The 19,329-nt window shown below is 42.8% G+C and overlaps 1 protein-coding gene and 1 pseudogene across 1 annotated transcript in view; one reads left to right on the top strand and one right to left on the bottom strand.

Annotated features, from left to right (window-relative positions):
- The window catches only part of EBF2 (EBF transcription factor 2), a 204,324-nt gene that overhangs the window by 67,545 nt on the left and 117,450 nt on the right, over nt 1-19,329 (top strand). The window lies entirely within an intron of this gene.
- LOC711760 (large ribosomal subunit protein eL21 pseudogene) lies at nt 8,535-9,107 on the bottom strand (annotated as a pseudogene).

Below are 19,329 nucleotides of genomic sequence, written 5' to 3'. Positions count from 1 at the left end.
ACTAGCTTGTTTGAAGAAGGTGCTTTCTTCGTGCTCCTGACCTCCTTTCTTTCTCTTCTTCCTCCTCCTCTTGCTCTTCTACTTACCTTCTTCTGTCGTGGTCAGAACACAGCTGGGGGCAAGAGAGAAAATTCAGGGTTTTGTGGCTTGGCAAATCAATGATCACTCCTCATGCATTTATCAAGCACCCCTCTTCATGTGGGGTGCTGTGTAGAAAATGTGCAAAATCACAGGCCTTACCCGCTTTAACTGGGGGAAGGAAGCTCGTGTTTGATAGAGGAATTGGGTTCAGCCGGGCTGAAGTGTCTACTGCTCTGTCCAGGATTAAATGAGATAAACTATGGGGAAGTACCTGATCCACTGGGGGCATGCGATGTGCACGTATTAAGGGGATAGCTCTGAGACCCCGCCCTGCCCTTCGCTGCACCCCCGAGCCACCTCTCCCTTGCACAGAGGTGCCTGATAGTCAGAGATTCATGCCAGGGAATGAGGGCAGGCTCTGGGTTTGGAAATGCCTCTGCTGTATTCCCTAATCAGATCTCAGTCAGATAACAGCTCAGACCTGGGAACATGAGATTTTAATGTGAAATGAATAAGTACCCTGAGACTGAAGCTTGTCACTGCTGCACATCTGGAATCACTTACAGCTGGGTAAATTCACTGGGAGCTGCAACTCAAGAGAACATGGAGTTTAAAAGGAGGTGCACAGCGCGTTCCTTTTAATGTCTAAACAGTCTGATGTTGACAAGCCTTTCACATTAACCCCAAAGTGGCAAAGTTTAAACCCTTTATTATCCGATTCTGTTTGGCAAATCATTTAGAGGCTTAAGAGTCCGTGTTTACCGGGAAAAGGCCAATCTTTATTTTTGTCTTCTTCCAACACAAGCAACCCTAATGTGTACACATTTATGTTTACTTAGAAGGTTTAAAAGACCTTCAGCATTAAGTGAGAATCAGGCTAGAGAAAAAAGTTATTTTTATTTATTTATTTATTTATTTTTAAGAAAGCCCCTCATCTCTTTAGAACACAAAAGGCATGAGCACTGCAAACTCTGGAAACTATATCAGATTAACAAATAAGTAAAGAAGAAATACAGGAAATGGTTTCCAAATATTATTGGTCCTCAGTCGAAATAGATTGTATCTTGGCAGCTCACCGCAACTCTGTGTCATTTTCCTAAGGATTTGCCCAGAATGTTATGAGTGACTCTAAAGATGGTGAATGGTAGTTTGGGTTCTATTGGGGACTACAAAATATTATGGAAGTTAGAAAGCTTAACAGTCGAACAGTGCTTAATAACCATCTCTTGGACCTGTTTCCAAATTGGCAAAATTATATAGATCTGCATTACAGCATGTGGAAGAACATGGAAAAAGACTGCAAGTGGTTTCAAGACCTAGATTCAATAATAATTTCATAATTTTAACCACATCATGAAAAGCAATGAAGACGTTTTAATTTATCTTCATAAAAAGGATGATGCAAGAGAGTTGAATTTTTAATTTTCATTGGAGGAGGGTTTTCATAGTAACTGAATTTATTATTATTTCATTTTAAAGAAGACCCCAAACTAAGAACTTGGGTAAATCTGACTCTACAGAAGGGATCTCTGTGAACGTTTCTGGCATTGGTTTGAATCCTATCGAAGAAGTTCATGAAGATTAAGATTGCAGCATAGTTTTGACCACAGCTGTTCATCCTTTAGATGTAGTTTTTAACTTTTCTTTGGCAGCTGCTCAAGTTCAAATCTGAAATCACCAGTTATCAACTTTGCTGAAACAGAATTTTCAGATTCTGGGATAATTTTCTGCATATTAACCCTCCTTGGTAATCGTGTGCACTGTGTCAATTTTTACCACTCGGGATACTGTAGAGTTACTGTAGAAATGAAAATAAAACTTTTTAGAATGTTGCTTGGGAACATAAATACTCATTTAACATAATCCTGCAGGTCTGGGTTAGGCAAGCAAAAGATGAAAGACTCTTAGAATCTTGTTTATACAAAAATATTTCCTATAGCACAGTTTTTAAAACTGAAAATGAAATCAGGCTCTGTACATTTCAAATATTTCATTTAATAAAGCCAGTGCATATGATCGCATATTAAGAACCTGCAAAGCATATTATTCAACTTATAAAGGCTTAGATGTGTACTTAACCCTATCGCACTATTTAACCTGGAAAAATGTGCATCTGAATTTTATCCTAGAGAAGTGATAAGAAAGGAATCTGATACTGCTTTCAGTGTCTGTCTACATTACATTATGTGCCTGGGGTGTGTTTTACTGAGCCCGTTGATTCTGTACAAACTAAACTTCATCGAGAATGAAACCTCCAAGGCCTTTCAGCTTTGCATGATGTAAACTGCTGTAAAATTTGAAACATGTATCGTTTCTTTCATTTTCCCCTGTAGTCCCTGCTCCCCGGGCTGAGCAGAGGATGTGATTTTCAGCGCAGTAGTTCCTGTGTTAACAGGAGCTTCTGAGGCCAGGATGTGAAGTTTCATTTTATTTTTTCTGACTTGGGTGTATGGTGTTTTAGGAGTGGGATTTCGAGCCGAGGCTGCAACGGCTTTAACTTTGTGGTCTCTGATTAATCTCTTTGCTTTGTGTTTCTGGTAGAAACACCACCACCACCGAAGGTAACGCTTATTTGAGAAATTGATGTCAGCTTAGTAACAAGAGGGGCGGGGCAGCCGGTAGCTTGATTGTTCTGGATGAGCTATCAGGGATCTGCTGGGAATACTGGTGTTTTGACCCTGATGGCCCTCAAAGTGCTGAGTGTGGAAAATGGGAAGTCTCCTCGGATCTCAAAATGCACAGGATGTCAGAAAAATGCAGTTCTTGGAAAACTGTATTTTTTTGGCTAGAGTAGGACGGGGGGCAGGGGGAGTTTGGCAGGAAGGAAAGCAGGGACTCATAATTATTTTGCTGTCCAAGTTCCAGTGTCTTTATTGTTACTATATTTGTATATCATCAGAAATATTTTTTAAAATACTAACTAAAATATGTTCTAAATCACTTAATTGAAGAGTCAAATTCTAACTCAGTTGTTTGTTTAGTCCACACCACATTAAAAGTTCAAACTAAGATTTTACCAAGTTTTCTGGCTCTAGGCACTAATTGATATCTAAATCAGCTTTTCCCAGTCAGGTAAAAGGATAGAAGTTTTCACTTTGATCACTGGGATACTTCTCCAGCAATTGTTTCAGCTATAGTCAGTGTAAGGAGATACAGTGTACTTGGATGAAATCTTTCATTTACTCTTACTTTCTGGGGATGGTCAGGCCTGCAGGATGAAGCCACTGGTTGCTCACATCAGCAGTGGGATGACCGGAAGTCAGTGGCAGATGCTGGCAAGAGCACTAGGTGAGGAGTCTTGGGTCCTGGAGCCTGGTCTGGTTTTGTCCACTCCATCTGTGACCTGTGCCACTTCCCCTTGGTGCTTAGTGAGCTCATTCGTAAAATCAGAGTCAGACAACATGATCTCACCTGCCTCTTCCTACTCTAAAATTTGTGTGTTTGGTAAGAACTGTAAAATCTTTTGCATTGTTTCCATTTGGAATTCTCATAGACAGAGATGTGGTACTCAGATCTCACATTTTCTGGAAATGAGCAGAGAGCCCTATAAGTTTTCTAATAGAAATGAAAAGCTTAGGCTGGATGTGGTGGCTCACACCTGTAATCCCAGCACTTCGAGAGGCTGAGGTGGGTGAATTGCTTGCTCCCAGGAGCTTGAGACCAGCCTGGGCAACATAGTGAGACCCTGTCTTTATAAAAAGTACAAAAATTAGCCATTTGTGGTGGCGCATACCTGTTGTCCCAGCTACTAGGGAGGCTGAGGTGGGAAGATCGCTTGAGCCCAGGAGGTGGAGGCTGCCGTGGGCCGTGATCACATCACTGTATTCCACCTGGGCTACAGAGCGTGACCCTGTCTCAAAAAAATAAAAAGAAAAACAGACTAGCTTCAAGGGGGAAAAACAGTCTAACAAAGCAGACAGATTTGAGGATGGAAATATGATTTGAGAGTTGTTATTTTCTTTTAAGTTAACTTTTATTAGCATGTAGTTTGCATTTTTAAAAAGTTAAATTTGTTCCTTTGCTGACTTTGCCCACCTTTGGAAATTCCACCTCCTCCTAAATTTTCAAAGGGAAGTCCAAAATATTGCTTAACTGTGCATTGAAGCCAGTCCAGTGTGGTAGGAAACAGAAGATCTGCCCTGTAAATATGATCTGGAGTAGAACAGGATCAAAGGCACTGAAACGGCTTCAGTAATATTCTGTTTAGGGGATGGAGGCCGGGCAGGGGAAAGAAAGGTAATTAGCTAAAAGGATGGAATCAGCATTTAAAAATCCCCAAATACATATCTTAATGTTAACTTTTTATTTTTATTTTTTGAAATCTGCCCAAGTTCATATTTACCTGAGAGACCAGTTGGCACCTAAGGACAGCCTGGTTCTCTCAGGTAAATAACAAACACTTTGCAGGCCGCCTAATTGTGTTCCATACCCTGGAGACTGCAGGCCTCCCGGGTAAATGCTGTGCTTTGGAAACTCAATGAAAAAGGAACACACAAATGTGCATCCAACTAGAGCCCAGGACAGAGCCTGCAGAGGAAACCAAAGCTCCCACTCTTGGAGTGGGACAAGGTTGGGTGGGAGTTGGGGAGAGAGGGACTTACTTTGAAATGTAAGGCAAGCTCAAACATGATTTATGAAAAAGGTTATTTTCAAAAAATAAAAAAAGCCAAACTACATTGTATTGCATATTGTACCTGCTTGTTTTCATATGAAATATCATCTCCCCTAGTCTTTGAAATACAGCTTGTATTGCCTGTGATTTTACACATTGTGGCCCACTCGGCCCCCATCGTCCCCACGTATACTTTGAGCATGAGGCACAGTGCCTGGGAACATTGGGCCTGGGTCCCGGCTTCCTCATCTTCCTGTGTGACCCTCAGCAAACCACGTTTCCTCTCTGGCCTCCTTTTTGTTGGTCTGCAAAATGAGGCAGGGGTTTCCATAGTCTCTTAAATCCTTTTTTTGCTCCAACAGACTATGAAATAATCCAGGGATTTTGCGTCAGGCTTAAAAGTCGTTATGTGTCCATTAGAGGTAATCTCACGCTGCCCACCCAGATTCTAAACTTTACTTCCACTGATGACAGAGGCGGTTCATTCAATCCTCCCAAACCACACCATCCCCATCCAAAATATACCACCCCAAAGCCACCCCCAGAGGAAAGTGCTGTTTGCTGGCGGAAGTCAGAGGCAGCTCTTCCCATCTCAGACCCAAGGCGAGGGACGGTGCCTCCCTCAATCCCTGGTCATAGGTGAACCAAGTTTGTAATTTTCGGCTCCCTCGGGTTCTGCAAAGGAGGGGACCTTGTGATCCGTGATTGCTGTCATCAGGGAGAGCCTGTCTGACGTGAGGCCTGGAAAGCCTCTCTCCTGGTCAGCATGCTCCTCTCTCTTGATTTCTGCAGCCTAGCTCTCCCCTTTGCATTCCGGGGAACAGCCACGCAGTCCCCACTCTCTGTTCAGGATCCTTGTCTGTCAGCTGGAGCCAGCTCTGCCACCCCCTTGCAGAGCACTAACCTTTTGATTTAACTTATTTGCCACAGCAGGACTATCACCGAAAGGGGAACAATGCGCCCTGGCCATCTGGCCTTGGCCGCCCGAGGCACCCAGCCTTGCAGCCCAGGGTTCTTGGAGGGGCCGCTGTGAGCTGTAGAGATTCCCACCAGCCTCCCTAGACGGGTGCCCTATTTTTGTTTTTTTGCAAATCAACCTTTTAAAATCCAGATGCAGGATATAGCCAGTGACTCAGAAAACCATAAATAATACAGCAGCCTTAGCTCAAGGAAAAAAAAAAAAAAAACCACACACACACACACACACACACACACACACACACACACACACAAAGGTGTATCTATCATTATACTTAGCCAGTAACAAGCCAAAGGTAAAGTTTTGTGGTTTTTTTTTTTTTTCTTCCCCATGACCCTTAAGCAAGTGTGACAGGCATTAACCTATCAATATTAGTGAGTGATTTAAAATACCAACCAACATTTGCCTGCAATAATTTCTGTTGTAAACGACTCCTTCTGGGCCCTCCTACCAGTAATTCAGCGCTCATAAATCAGAATCCAGAACGTGGTGCTTGGCTCTTGCCCTGGGCGATTCTCGAGGTCTTTTTTTGGGGGGTGGGGTCTGGAATCCATTCACATTGTAGTGTTTCCCTCTTGTCTCTGCTGCCACCTTCAAACAGGGCATTGAAGAGAACATGGGTCTGCGAAATGAGACTGAACTCTGTTGCCCAGGATGCCTCCGAACTTTATTCTGGTGACAGGAGGTACTGGCTTCTTTTTTCATCACTCTTTCTGGACACACTGCCAAGGAGCTAAGCTGGCTTTTGTTGGAGGGAATTCCATCTAGATTTTTCCACATTAGCCAGGTGTGTTGGAAGGTCCACTCCAAGATGGGAATTTTTGTTGAGGTGAAACTGCTAAGAGTGGAGGTTGCCGGGTGTGGTGGCTCATGCCTGTAATCCCAGCACTTTAGGAGGCTGAGGCAGGAGGATTGCTTGAGCCCAGGAGTTCAAGACCAGCCTGGGCAACATAGTTAGACTCTTTCCTACAGAAAACATAAAAAATATTAGCCAGGCATGGTGGCATGTGCCTGTAGTCTCAGTTACTCAGGAGGCTGAAATGGGAGGGTTGCTTGAGCCCAGGGGTTCAAAGCTGCAGTGAGATGTGATCATGTCACTGTACTCTGGCCTGGGTGACAGAGCAAGATGCTGTCTCTAAATAAAAAAATAAGTAAATTAAGTGGAGGTTGCAGATACAAGAACAAGAAGAGACGGAGAAGAACAGCAGCAGTGAGTGACCCAGCATGAGGGAAGCAGGCACAGGGAAGTAAGAGGTGATGGAAAGTTCTGGACAAGGCGTAATGCAAGCACCAACCTGGCCAGAACCAGCAGGCCTCATTTCTGCAGGCTGCATCCTTCTGACCCACATTCTGGCTCGCAGAGGCAACTTGGGTACAGTCATGCAACCAAATAACATACCCACTTCAAGGAAGGTAATTTCTTTAGAGTTAAGAGATTTATTAGGGGAGCCTGAAGAGTGGGGAGGGAGTATCGGGGAGGGACTGAGACCCATCTGGTTTGTTGTGGGTCTTTTTTTATTAGAAGAGAAAAAAAAATCGCTCTGTGGGTTCATATGTCTAAGGAGAGCTCAATTAAAGTTATTTGCTGGAGCTTAAAATATGCCCGCACCTGCTTCAGCGTCAGGCTCTGAGACCGACACATGCTCCCAGAAGGTGGAGCAGATGAAGGCTCCTGTTGAGGCGAATGGAAGAGCAGGGGACAGACTTTCACTCATGCTTTGGTACCAGCCTAGGATGGGGATGCCAGCAAGCAACCCGGAGGCAGCGTCCTGGTTCATCTGGAAACCAGAGCCTGTGGTCAGCCCTGCCTGGCTGCAGTCCTCTGCAACTGCCTCTCTGGGTCAGGAAGATGCTTCTCTTTCTAAGCAGACTGGAAAGAATAGATCCAGCAGAGGGAACGACATAAAGAGACTGTATTACCTTAACCAAGTCACTTGCATCTCTGGGTGGCCCTTTCCTCTTGATACTAGGAAGGTCATAAAATCTGTTCCAGAGCTTCGTGGTGAGGATAAAAACTAATAATGGCTAACATTCACCATGCATCACACACTGTGCTAAGCCTGCCTTACACATCATCCTGTTGACTTTTCACTGCAACCCCAAGAAACAGGTATTGCTGTCAGGCATGGTGGCATGTGCCTGTAGTCTCAGTTACTCAGGAGGCTGAAGTGGGAGGGTCACTTGATCCCAGGAGTTCAAAGCTGCAGTGAGCTGTGATCGTGCCACTGCCCTCCAGCCTGGGTGATAAGGAAACTGGTGCGAGGAGAGATTTTGCCTGGATCCATCTGACCCCAAACCTGACCTTTGAGCCACCCTGCCTCAAAGGAGACTCATGAGTGAGAAAGAAATTCCAAATAATACAACGATAAAGTTACTTGCCCTAAGATGGGCTCTAGTGAAGCAAACATGCTCTCATTGAATATGCTCTTTGCCCTGTTGCCATCTCAGTTTAGAAAGTGTCCTCCCACGATGGATGCCCAATGGATGTGGGTACTGTACTTTCTGTCTCCCGGAAGGGAGTCCAGACCTGGAAGAATTCGGAAGGGTCAGCGGGCCTTCACCCCTGCTCTCAAAGGCACAGGAGAACTCTGGAGACAAGAGTCTCCATTATCTTCTATTTTCTGAAACAGGTGATTGATCTCAGAGCCTCGCTTTCTAGCTCTCAGGGCTTGATGAATTCTTTTATTCCGGATTCCTAGGCTTTTCACAAGAAATGGAGCCAGTTTTAGACACCAAGGAAGGAATTCACGAATGGGACAGAGAGGAATTTGCTAGCTCTCATTGATGGAGTTTGTTATTACACAGACCTGAACCTAAATCTTTTTAGACAATTCCTCCTTCGGGGTTTCACTTTGAGATGTCTTTTTTTTTTTTTTTTCAGCCCAGAGGTCTTTTATTTTTTTTAACACTCATTATGCCATGAATTCATAGGGAATAGGTTCCAGCAGCTCAGGCTCCTTCCCATTGGTTCTCACAAAGTGTGCTTCTCTGGGTGGAGCAGGCTGGTGCTTCAGTTGAACCCAGGTACCTTTCTCTTTGGCTTCTTTCTTTTTCTGATCATTTTCCTTCACGCGTTTCAGGAAGCTATCTCAGCTCTTAGAGTGCTTAATGTGCTCAATACGTACATTAATTCTCTTGGCAAGAATCTTGCCCTTAACTTCTTTGTTTACAACAATGCCAACAGCATGCTGGGTAACGTTGTAGACTCTCCCAGTTTTGCCATGGTAACACTTGTGGGGCATTCCTTTTTGAACGGTACCCATTCCCTTGATGTCTACGATATCACCTTTCTTATAGATTCGCATATACGTGGCCAAAGGAACAACTCCATGTTTTCTAAAAGGCCTAGAGAACATATATCGGGTGCCTCTCCTCTTTCCCTTTGTGTTCGTCATTTTGGCAAATTACTGGAAGATGGCGGTTCCGGCCGAAAGGAAAAGGTGTCTCCAATCTGGGGGAGAGAATCCAGAGATCAATGACCATTAATCTCCATTTGAAGGGGACTTTTTGGTTGTGTGATTCACTGAGATTCTTTTTTTTAAAAATCAAAACCTTTTGATCATTTTAAGTTTTTTAAAAAATTATTTGTGGTAAAATATACTTACCGCCTTAACCATCTTTAAATGTGCAGTTCAGTAGTGCTAAGTACATTATTGTGCAGCCATCACCATCATCCAGCCTCAGAAATTTCATCTTATAAAACTGACACTCTGCTGGGCGTGGTGGCTCGTGCCTGTCATCCCAGCACTCAGGGAGGCCTAGGTGGGCATATCACTTGAGGTCAGGAGTTCAAGACCAGCCTGGCCAACACAGTGAAACTCTGTCTCTACAAAAAAAATACAAAAATTAGGTGTGGTGGTGCATGCCTGTAATCCCAGCTACTGGGGAGGCTGAGGCAAGAGAATCACTTGAACCCAGAGGGGTGGAGGTTGCGGTGAGCTGAGATCATGCCGCAGCACTCCAGCCTGGGCGACAGAGTGAGAATCCGTCTCAAACAAGCAAACAACAAACAAACAAAATCACCTCACAATCTACCCATTAAATAGCAACTCCCATTTTCCCCTTCCCCCAGCCACTGGTAACCACCATTCTGCTTTCTGTGTCTATGAATTTGACTGTTCTATGAACCTCATGTACGTGGGATTATACAATATTTGTTTATAACTAGTTTGTTTCACTTAGCGTAATGTCCTCGAGGCTTATCCATGTTGTCGCGTATGTCAGAATTTCCTTCATTTTTAAGGCTGAAGACTATTCCACTATATGGTTATACCGTATTTTTCTATCCTTTCATCTGTTGATGGACACTTTGGGTTGCTTCCCCCACTTGGCAATGGTGAATCACACTGCTTTGAACATTATACAAATGACTCTTCAAACCCTGCTTCCAGTTCTGGGGAGATAGAGACCCACAAATGGAATTGCTAGATCATGATTCACCGAGATTAAGTAGCTGTGAAGTGTCCTGTCCTTCATTATATAGCCTACCCGGGTGCAGAAAAATATACTGACTACAGCCTATACTTCAGGGACATTTAAAAAGTTTTTATGCTGATTCTTTCAGTTAAGCTGCATACTATGAGTGCATATTGTATGCATGTACAAACTCTTGAGTATATACTGTGTGTATATATGCTGTGTGCACCAGGAACTGTAGTAAGTGCTTTATCTGGCTACTGGAAACCTCATTTCATCTTCTGAATGATACTCCTATTTGGCAGGTTCTATCCTTACCCTTGTTTTACATGTGAGTTTCCTGAGGCTGAGAGATTAAGAAATTTGCCCCAGTTTTAACTGGAGGAACATAAACTCAAACCTAGGCATTCTGACTTCAGAGCTGCAGTCTGAGTTGCTACTCTTTGCTGCATTCATGGAGACAGAGTAAGGAAACTAGTCCTTCAATGCATCCTCACTCTTGCCCCCAACACACATAGATTTATGATTTTTTGATTTTACAATGGTGTGAAAGTGATATGCATTCAGTAGAAGCTGTACAAATTCCCATACAACCATGCTGTTTTTCACTTTCAGTACAGTATTCAATAAATGACGTGAGCTAGTCAACATTTTATTATAACATAGGCTTTGTGTTAGATGATTTAGCCCAACTATAGGCTAATGTAAATGTTCTGTACACATTCAAGGTAGTTTAGAGTAATAAGCTATGATGCTTAGTAGGTTGGATGTATTAAATGCATTTTTGATTTGTGATATTTTCAATTTATATTGAACTTATTGGGATATAACTCCATTGTATGTTGAGCATCTGTACATGGATCCAATTCTCTACCCAAAAAAGAGCTCCGTTTTTCTTTGTATCTTCTAAAACTTAGCTACAGATTTTGAAGCTCTTGCCTTAGCCTCTGTTCTTAGCAATGGTTTAATAAACATTCATCTTTTCCTTTCCTGCCTCTCCCAATGTCAGTTCCTCTCTAGCAACATGCCGTGTGCACCATTAGTTGGAGGTTTGATTTCCCAAATACATAGACCCATCTGCATTTCATTGCATCATCTCTGATGATGAATTTATTCATTAGCCTCCTTCTCTCCATTTATTGTAGCGGCATGCATGGCAGCTTTTCTATGGTTACTTCTATGCATTGTTGACATTGGCTCTAGGATTTATATATGTTCAGGGATGGTGTCTGGGCAGGCCCTCTAGTGACAGTCTATAGAAGAGGATCTCTGGCCAACCATGCGACGGGAAGGGCACCACAGCTTGTTGTGGCTGTAGCTTTGTTGCCTTGGTCTGGAGAATTTCTCCTTGCCTTCTCATACACCCCAGCATGCTAGCTATCTGGATTTGGAGAGAAAGGTATGTGGGCTGCCTGGCTTTACTGACTCTCTTACTACCCAAATGGCAAGAAGGTTTGCAACAGGAGAAGGCAGGAAGATCAGGCTCAGTCTTTTCTGAGGAACTCAGAGAGGAGAGGGGCCAAGGCGCTGTCTCATTAGGATTTTGAGAAAGAACTTGGGCTTGTTCATAAAGACCGTTCAGAAACCTCTGTCCTATGCTTTATGTAATAGAATAAAGCTCCCTCAGAGTTAACAGCAAATCTCTCAGGTTGCATTTACCTTCTTGCATCTATGGTTCCCTTTCTTTCTGCCTAAGTAGATATGCTATTGTTTGCAAGGGTGTGGATGAAGGTAGAGTCCAGGAAGTGATTTCCTCTGAGTCCCAGGAGCTTCTAGGAAAAGGCTTGGGATGGTGTGGGAAGAGTAGGGAAGAAAAGCAGTGCCCTGCAATACGTTGCAACCACACCCCTCCTTCCTTCCGGAGCAGGGTTGAGTGACTTATGCCACGTACACCTGTTCTTAAATTGCCAGGTGATGAATCAAAATCTCCAAAAGCCTAGGCAGCCTCATCCCTGACTTGGAAAACCATGGATTGTCTCTAAGCCTTTAAATGCTTTGTCTCTAAAGCCTCAGGCCTTGAGCAAAAGCCCTCTTGCCCTTTGAGAAGGAGCCAGCCTGGCCCGGAGTTGGGTTGAATGGGTACCTCTGGTTGGATGACTGAACGTTACCTGTCCTTTTTTTCTTTCAACTTCTCCCACCTTGCACTGTTGCAACCTATGCCCCAAATGATCAGTTGGGGAGGTGACAGTCCTCCACATTTAGTCATTCCTGGGTGACAGGCTCCTTGTTCATAGAGTGCAGGGGCCAACTGCAATAAGGATAACTGAGGGCAGGACGCGCTTTGCTGATGCTCTAGCAGAGGAAATTGCAGCTTTGCTGCCCTTGGCCAGGTACGGATTGTTGGGGTTCACTCTGCTCTACTTGATCTGCTGTTTGCCATTCTAGTAAATGCCCTCCCCATCTTTCACCCTGGGAGGGCTATGGTGACTGCCTCAAGAGGTGACTCTAGGGGCCCTACAATGAGTTCATGGGTGAGGCATGTCTCCTTCAGCAAGGGACCCTAATGTCCTCTGGTGGCCCTCATAGCAATGGTCCGCCCTTGTGTCTTTAGTTGGAATGGCAGGGACCAGACTACCCACAGTCAGTTTGAGTTTGTGCCATCTCTGGTGTCTGTCATCTCCTGCTGAAAGTTGACAGATCGGATTTCTCCCTGAGTGCATGCTTACGTTTGTTACATTCACTTTTCACTTCATGTATTATTTTTGGCAAGTGAGAAAATATAGAGGACTTTCAATCTCCAAAGTCGTTAGCATTTCCATGCACACTGGATTTAGACTCAGCCTTGCCCTCGTTGGTGAGCTAGAGGAGATCAAAAGCACCCCAAATCTGCATATAAGCAAAGCAGTCTAACCAAGATCTGTCAGCGAGCGCTTTTAATGTTGCTTAACAAAATATGTTACACAAAATCTTTATAGACTGAATAGGTACTTTGAGTTCCAACAAAGTAAAGCAAAGTAAACATTGCTCTTATGGGAAATAAAGTTCTATGTGGTTAGGGGCAGGGCTGTGATTAATTCAGTGGCAATGAAAAGTCCATGAAAATATAGTAAGGTTACTAGCTCTGCTTGAGAAACAATTTAATATCTGCTATGTATTAAATATATATGTGTGTATATATGTTTTAATACCAAATGATGGGTGGTGGGAGAAGAACTGGTATTTCTCATCTTTAATTATAAATTAATGTGCTGATGCTCTAGATATCATAGCTCCATCAATTATTGATGTTGACCTCACTACAGAAATCAGTAAGGAAAACAGAGTGATGAAAGGCAGCATTGAAGAGATGAAGACTAAGTTTCTATGACAGTCCCTCTGTGTGTGCACGCATGCGCCTGTGTGCAAACATCTGCATGTGTATGTACATATAGATAACTCAGTTTACCTTTACAACAATTATCTACTGAACTGCAGATTTCTCAGAGCTCTCGAACTGTAGCCTTGTCCAAAGTGCATGCCTTCATAATGTGCATTTTAACGTTAAATGGTTTTTAATATTCTACATATGGTTTCATGGTTTTAACTCTCCTCTCTGGGAATGAACAGGGCTGTGGTATTATGAATAGTGGACCGTGTCCAGGACACCCACTTACTTCCCTACATATCAAACATGTGGCGCTCCCATTAAACATGGAACTGTCTCTAGAGATTACAGTTGTCCTATCTAATCCAGTCCTGTTTTGTTCCCTCGACCCAGATTGAGAAGGATACATTGTTCTCATACATTCTTTTTTTAATTAAATGCAGTGGACATGTCACGTCCATGAAATACTCCAGGTCTGTTTTCACATCTGTGGTCATTTTCTCCTCCTCTCCTTCCATTTGGCTTTTTGGAAAGAAAACCAACCCTAATGTATACTTGGATTAATTGATTGGTTGTGTGCAATTTGCCAGGACAGTTTAGATATGATCATAATTTTTTGTTTCTAATCCCAACAGAATGTTCTCTGTTGCTGCTCTTTCAGACACTCACCAAAGCTCTCGTCATTCCTGTCCAATGATTGTTTGAGTATGATATTCTTATTCAAATTGGTTCATCCAAATTCACTTCTCCCTCCCCTTGTACTGGGGTATGCAAGAGAACCTTTAGGTGCGAGGTATGCCTGTGTGTGTTTTAAGTTGTAATTGCTGGGATCATTTGCTAATTGATCCTATTGATACAAAGTACAAAACCTTCTATATAGACAGCACTTCATCAGAAGCAAGGAAACCTGATATCCCATAAAATTCTCCATTCAATTATAATTTTAAAATACTGGAGTAAACTCCTAGCAATTCACAAGAGGCTAAACTAGAGCCCCATTAGAAGGGTACTACAAGTAAACATTATTAATTATAAAAAATTGCCTAAATTAGATTTTTTTCACACCTGCTTCTTGCTTAATTAGCTAGCAATCCACATATTCCATTCAATTGAACTCTTACTATTTATTCAAGCATACTTGACATTAACATACTGTTTGATGTTTGATATCCTCAGTTTTAATTTAACCACATGACAACAAATGGTGTTTATGAAATACCAGTGAGCTGGAAAAATATCCTGTGTTGTAGTCGCACATGGGAGTGAATAGAGAATTTTTCTTTTGGAAGGGCTTGATGGCAGTAAGAAAATGAGACCCTCATTTTGTTTAATTTTTGAATGTTCTCATTCCTGTTCTCTATCACACCCTGTAAGAGGGCTTTGGAAGGTCCTGCAAGGACAGCATTGGGGCTTTGTTGCAAAAATATCCTTGAGAGCATTAATGATGGAAAAAAGTACTGTGCACCTGCTGGCACTTGGGGAGAATTTTACAGAACTGCCCTCATATTAAAAACACCATGGCCATTCTTTAGGGATTAAAGAAGAGGGTGGCAGGTACATGAAGATCTTACAGCTAAATAGGGCTGTCTGGTGTCAGGGAGGAGAAAAATGAAATGCAGAGGCCAAAGGCTAGAAAGAAGTTGGCCATTATCATGAGTCATTTTCCCTATGCCTTGGCTAAGCCAAGGTAACCAAGTAATTCCTGGGGTGGACCTGGCACTAAGGACCTCCTCACTGTGTTGCTTTCATACCTGAGAGTCCAAACTGATGCCCTTGAAACTGATATCAACAGGAATGGGATGCACAAGTTCAATATAAACCTGCCAACAAAGGCCTTGGACTTGTTATTCGGAGACTCCTATGTCTAATTGGATTTATTCCTCAAACTTTTCCCCTGCCCCTCCAGAAGAGCACACGAGGGAGTTAGTGGTTGTGATTCCTGTCAGCCACTTTGTAATGCGAGTACCTTGCAATCTGGTGATGAAACTCAACTTGGAAAATTCCCTGGGCCAAGAGACAAAAGAGAAAATTGTCTCCATAATGTATTGATTCTGACTAATGACATAACTTGTTGTAGGGGATTTGGATTGATAGCCACTGGCTTGTCTCCAGTAAGACACCATGTTACATCTGACTCTGATCAAACTGTCTGTAAATCACTTTTAACTTGGGTCCTGTAGATTTTGTGTTCACACCACACGTACTGCTTGGGTTCGACATCATTATTCTTCGCTTGGACTGTCTTTGTTTAACAGCCACTTAAAATTTTTGGCTGCTGGTGAATAGAGAAGCTTGTTAGCTGAGGAAAACATGTTGATGTCACACACTTGCAGGATTTTTTTTTTTTTTTTTTAAATTTGGTCAGGCTGTGTGGATCCAAGAAAGTGTGTGGTGTTACCTGTAATAGATGGATGGCTTTAGGTTCAGAGGCTAGATTCAGATATCCCTGGATAATAGTTGGAAGTTGGAAGCCATCTCTTGGGACCTGGCATATTTACATTAGGGCTGATACTTCTTGCTTCTGGAGGGGCTTGTTATTCTGGGATGAACTTGTTATCCGAGATAGCCCTTTTTGCAACTGAGGTCCACAAAAAACCAGGTGTGTCAGAGAGCCACCACTACCAACACCCTGCACTCATATTGCTTACAATCTTCAAGGAAATGGATCTTGGATAGGATTTGGAATCAAGATTTCGACTCCTTTTTTGCTTTTTTATTTTACTCTTCATGCACAGAAACACATGACCTCAAAATACGTGTTTGAATGGAGAAGAAAACAAGCAAGACTTGTACGTGGCATTCAGAATGCATGTTTCTTCCCAGCCCCCTCCTTGTTATTTGTGTTTAAATTAGGCTACTCTAATAAATTTATATTCGTTATGCCCAGGTCAGTTGGGCAATGGGTAGAAGGGCATTCTACAACTGTGGAAAATATGGCTTGGCTTATATATTTTTAAAGGACAGTTTGGAGAAGCTGTAATCTCCAGAAAGAGAATTTTATTAACATTGAGCTTCTAACTTGATAAGAATAATGGCAAATGAATTTTCCACCTGAAGGGGAATTAGATACCTCCATTTGGTTCATTTCCAACTGTGGGTGCCCCTGGTGTATGAGCCCCTTCCAAAAGTTCTCATCATTCATTTCTGTTAAAGAAAAATTCACAGTTTAGGAAAACCAGCATTATGAGGAGTCATCTCCAAGTTGGTGATTATTTGATTTTTTTCTTAAAACCTCATATTAGGGCTGGGCGCCATGGTTCACACCTGTAATCCTAGCATTTTGGGAGGCCAAGGCAGGTGGATCATGAAGTCAAGAGGTCAAGACCAGCCTGGCCAAGATGGTGAAACCCTGTCTCTACTAAAAATACAAAAATTAGCCAGGCATGGTGGTAGGTGCCTGTAGTCCCAGCTACTCAGGAGGCGGAGGCAGAGAATTGCTTGAACTTGGGAGGTTGCAGTGAGCCAAGATCGTGCCACTGCACTCCAGCCTGGGTGACAGAGTAGGACTCCGTCTCAAAACAAAAAACAAAAAACCTCATATTTGAAGTGAGATTGTTTGAAATATCCCATAAATAGCAAATTATAAAATTTATTTTAATTACACCAGGGAAATGGAATTCCTATCTTTTACATTTAAATTTTAAGCCTTCTGTTATAGAAAATTTTAAGACACATGAAAGTAGGGAGAATAATATAAATGATATGTACCATATAATTCTAGCTCGTTTCACACACTTTTTGGTTTTTACTTGTTATTTTCTGCTATTTTTCTTCTTCATGCATATGTGCAATGCAATATAAAGTACAAGACACAGCTCTTCCCCACCATGTGCCATACATATAATGAAAGCAGAGCCTTGGGGTGTGTTTTTATGTTGATCAGTATAGGTACTTATGAATACACACATACTTAACACTTTTATACACATATGGATAAACACATTTTTATATTTATGTGTGTGCATTTATATCAGTAGCGTTATTCTCATCCACAGGTTTAACAGTCTAACACAGGGGAATTGAAAGAGATGAGGAAGATACCTTTAAGTGGACTTATTTAATTACATATTATAATCTGGTTTTCTAAAGAATTTAGCAGTGATTTGTCACGGTGAGAAATAATTCTGACCACCCCAACAGCTCCATCTCTTGAGACTTTTTGATAATGCTCTAGAGATGAAACAGCATCAAAGACCAAGGGCTCTTGAATATGCAAAACAGTGTCGGTAGGCCATTTCATCTTTCATTAATTCATCTAGTGTGAGGTGCATCTACAGGTGCCCCCAGCAAAGCAGGAAATGTACAGTAACTTGAACGTTTTCACTGGGGCCCATATTGATTGTTGATGTAACCAGTGGCACCTCTACAACTTTAATCCCTCATTCAATATCTCGAGGAGATCTGATAGATATTTATTCTGGCTATTTGTTCATATGTACATAAAGATTGTTTTCCAAAGCAGTGGTTTTGCTCTGCCTCCCATGGTTGGGATGATGGGCAGTACACGTTTTACAAACTTGCTTTTAGGGGCTCTGTGCTGAGTTCTGTGAAGACAGCTGGCCCTTAGGGCATAATTGGTGCTTCAGTAGGAATCCCATTTCTTTAGAAATAGACTGCCCATCTGACAATAGACTTTCCTTCACTCAGGCACTCAAGTAAGGTCATGATGTTGAGGACTCTTGCATCTTTGAGCAAGGGTGGAGTCTGCCTATCCTGACTCAGAGACCCCCAAAGCTGGAGTAACAAAGAGTGGGTGTTCATTTTCTCTGTGTGGCCAGTGAAGTTCTCCCTGCTCCTCCCCTCCTTAGATACATGAAGATCACTGCTTTAGGGAAATAGACGCATTCAAAGGTAGCCCCACCAGAACCCAGGAAAGGTGAATAGGCTGGGAATTGGATTATTTGTGTTTATTCTGCTCTAGATTTACCCTTGGATATGCCCCTGAGCTGTTGGTGTCTCATCCATAGAATGGGACCGTACTACCTAATCCTTTAAACACTTGGGATGATTTTCTTTTCTTGCCCCTGGATGACATTTGCTTCTGAGACCTCCCCATTCCTGACTGTATGCCCTTCCATTTCGGATGCCATGTTTTGGACGAGACTCTGGAGATGTAATTCTAGGCAAGGAAACCCAGATGGAAAGGGTAAGGAACAGAACTTGGGGGCAGACACATCAGGACCTGGGGCAAAGATATTTGTGGCAAAATGGCTATAGTGCTGACACAGCTGGCTGCTGAGCTATGGATTTAGGAAAAAGAAAACCCAGATCAAACCCTCCCCCAAACAACAATGAGAATCAGTCCTACTATGGGAAGAAAAATGGCGGTTACCGTTTCACACCACAATTCATTTGCCTATAAAAAGATACCTTAGGCTGGGCCTTGTGGCTCATGCCTGTAATCCCAGCACTTTGGGAGGCTGAGGCAGGTGGATCGCCTGAGGTCAGGAGTTCAAGACCAACCTGACCAACATGGTGAAATCCTGTCTCTACTAAAAATACAAAAATTAGCCAGGCATGGTGGCAGGCACCTGTAATCCCAGCTACTTGGGAGGCTGAGGCAGGAGAATCGCTTGATCCTGGGAGGCAGAAGTTACAGTGAGCCGAGATCACGCCACTGCACGCCAGCCTGGGCAACACAGAGAGAGTCCATGTCAAAAAAAACTTTAAGCAAGCATTGTCTCTCCTTAGAAGCCAGAAAAGCAAGCTTATATTGCTCCTGGCTTTGTAGAACAACCCAACATATTGAAGAAATTCCTGAGCACCAGAAAAATGGAATAGCCATTCCTCCACCTTTACAAAAAGTCCAGCCTCAGCTCATCCTCCCTTCAGGGTCTGTGTCATTGTCCTTTGGCTCAGCCTAACCTGATGAGGTTCCCAAAGCCCTAGTCCTGACAGCAGCCGTTCAGCTTTGACTGAGGCTGATGGTGGCACTTA

The sequence above is a fragment of the Macaca mulatta genome, chromosome 8, assembly GCF_049350105.2.
Source record: "Macaca mulatta isolate MMU2019108-1 chromosome 8, T2T-MMU8v2.0, whole genome shotgun sequence".
Taxonomy (NCBI): Eukaryota; Metazoa; Chordata; class Mammalia; order Primates; family Cercopithecidae; genus Macaca; species Macaca mulatta.
This window is presented reverse-complemented; position numbering and strand designations above follow the sequence as displayed.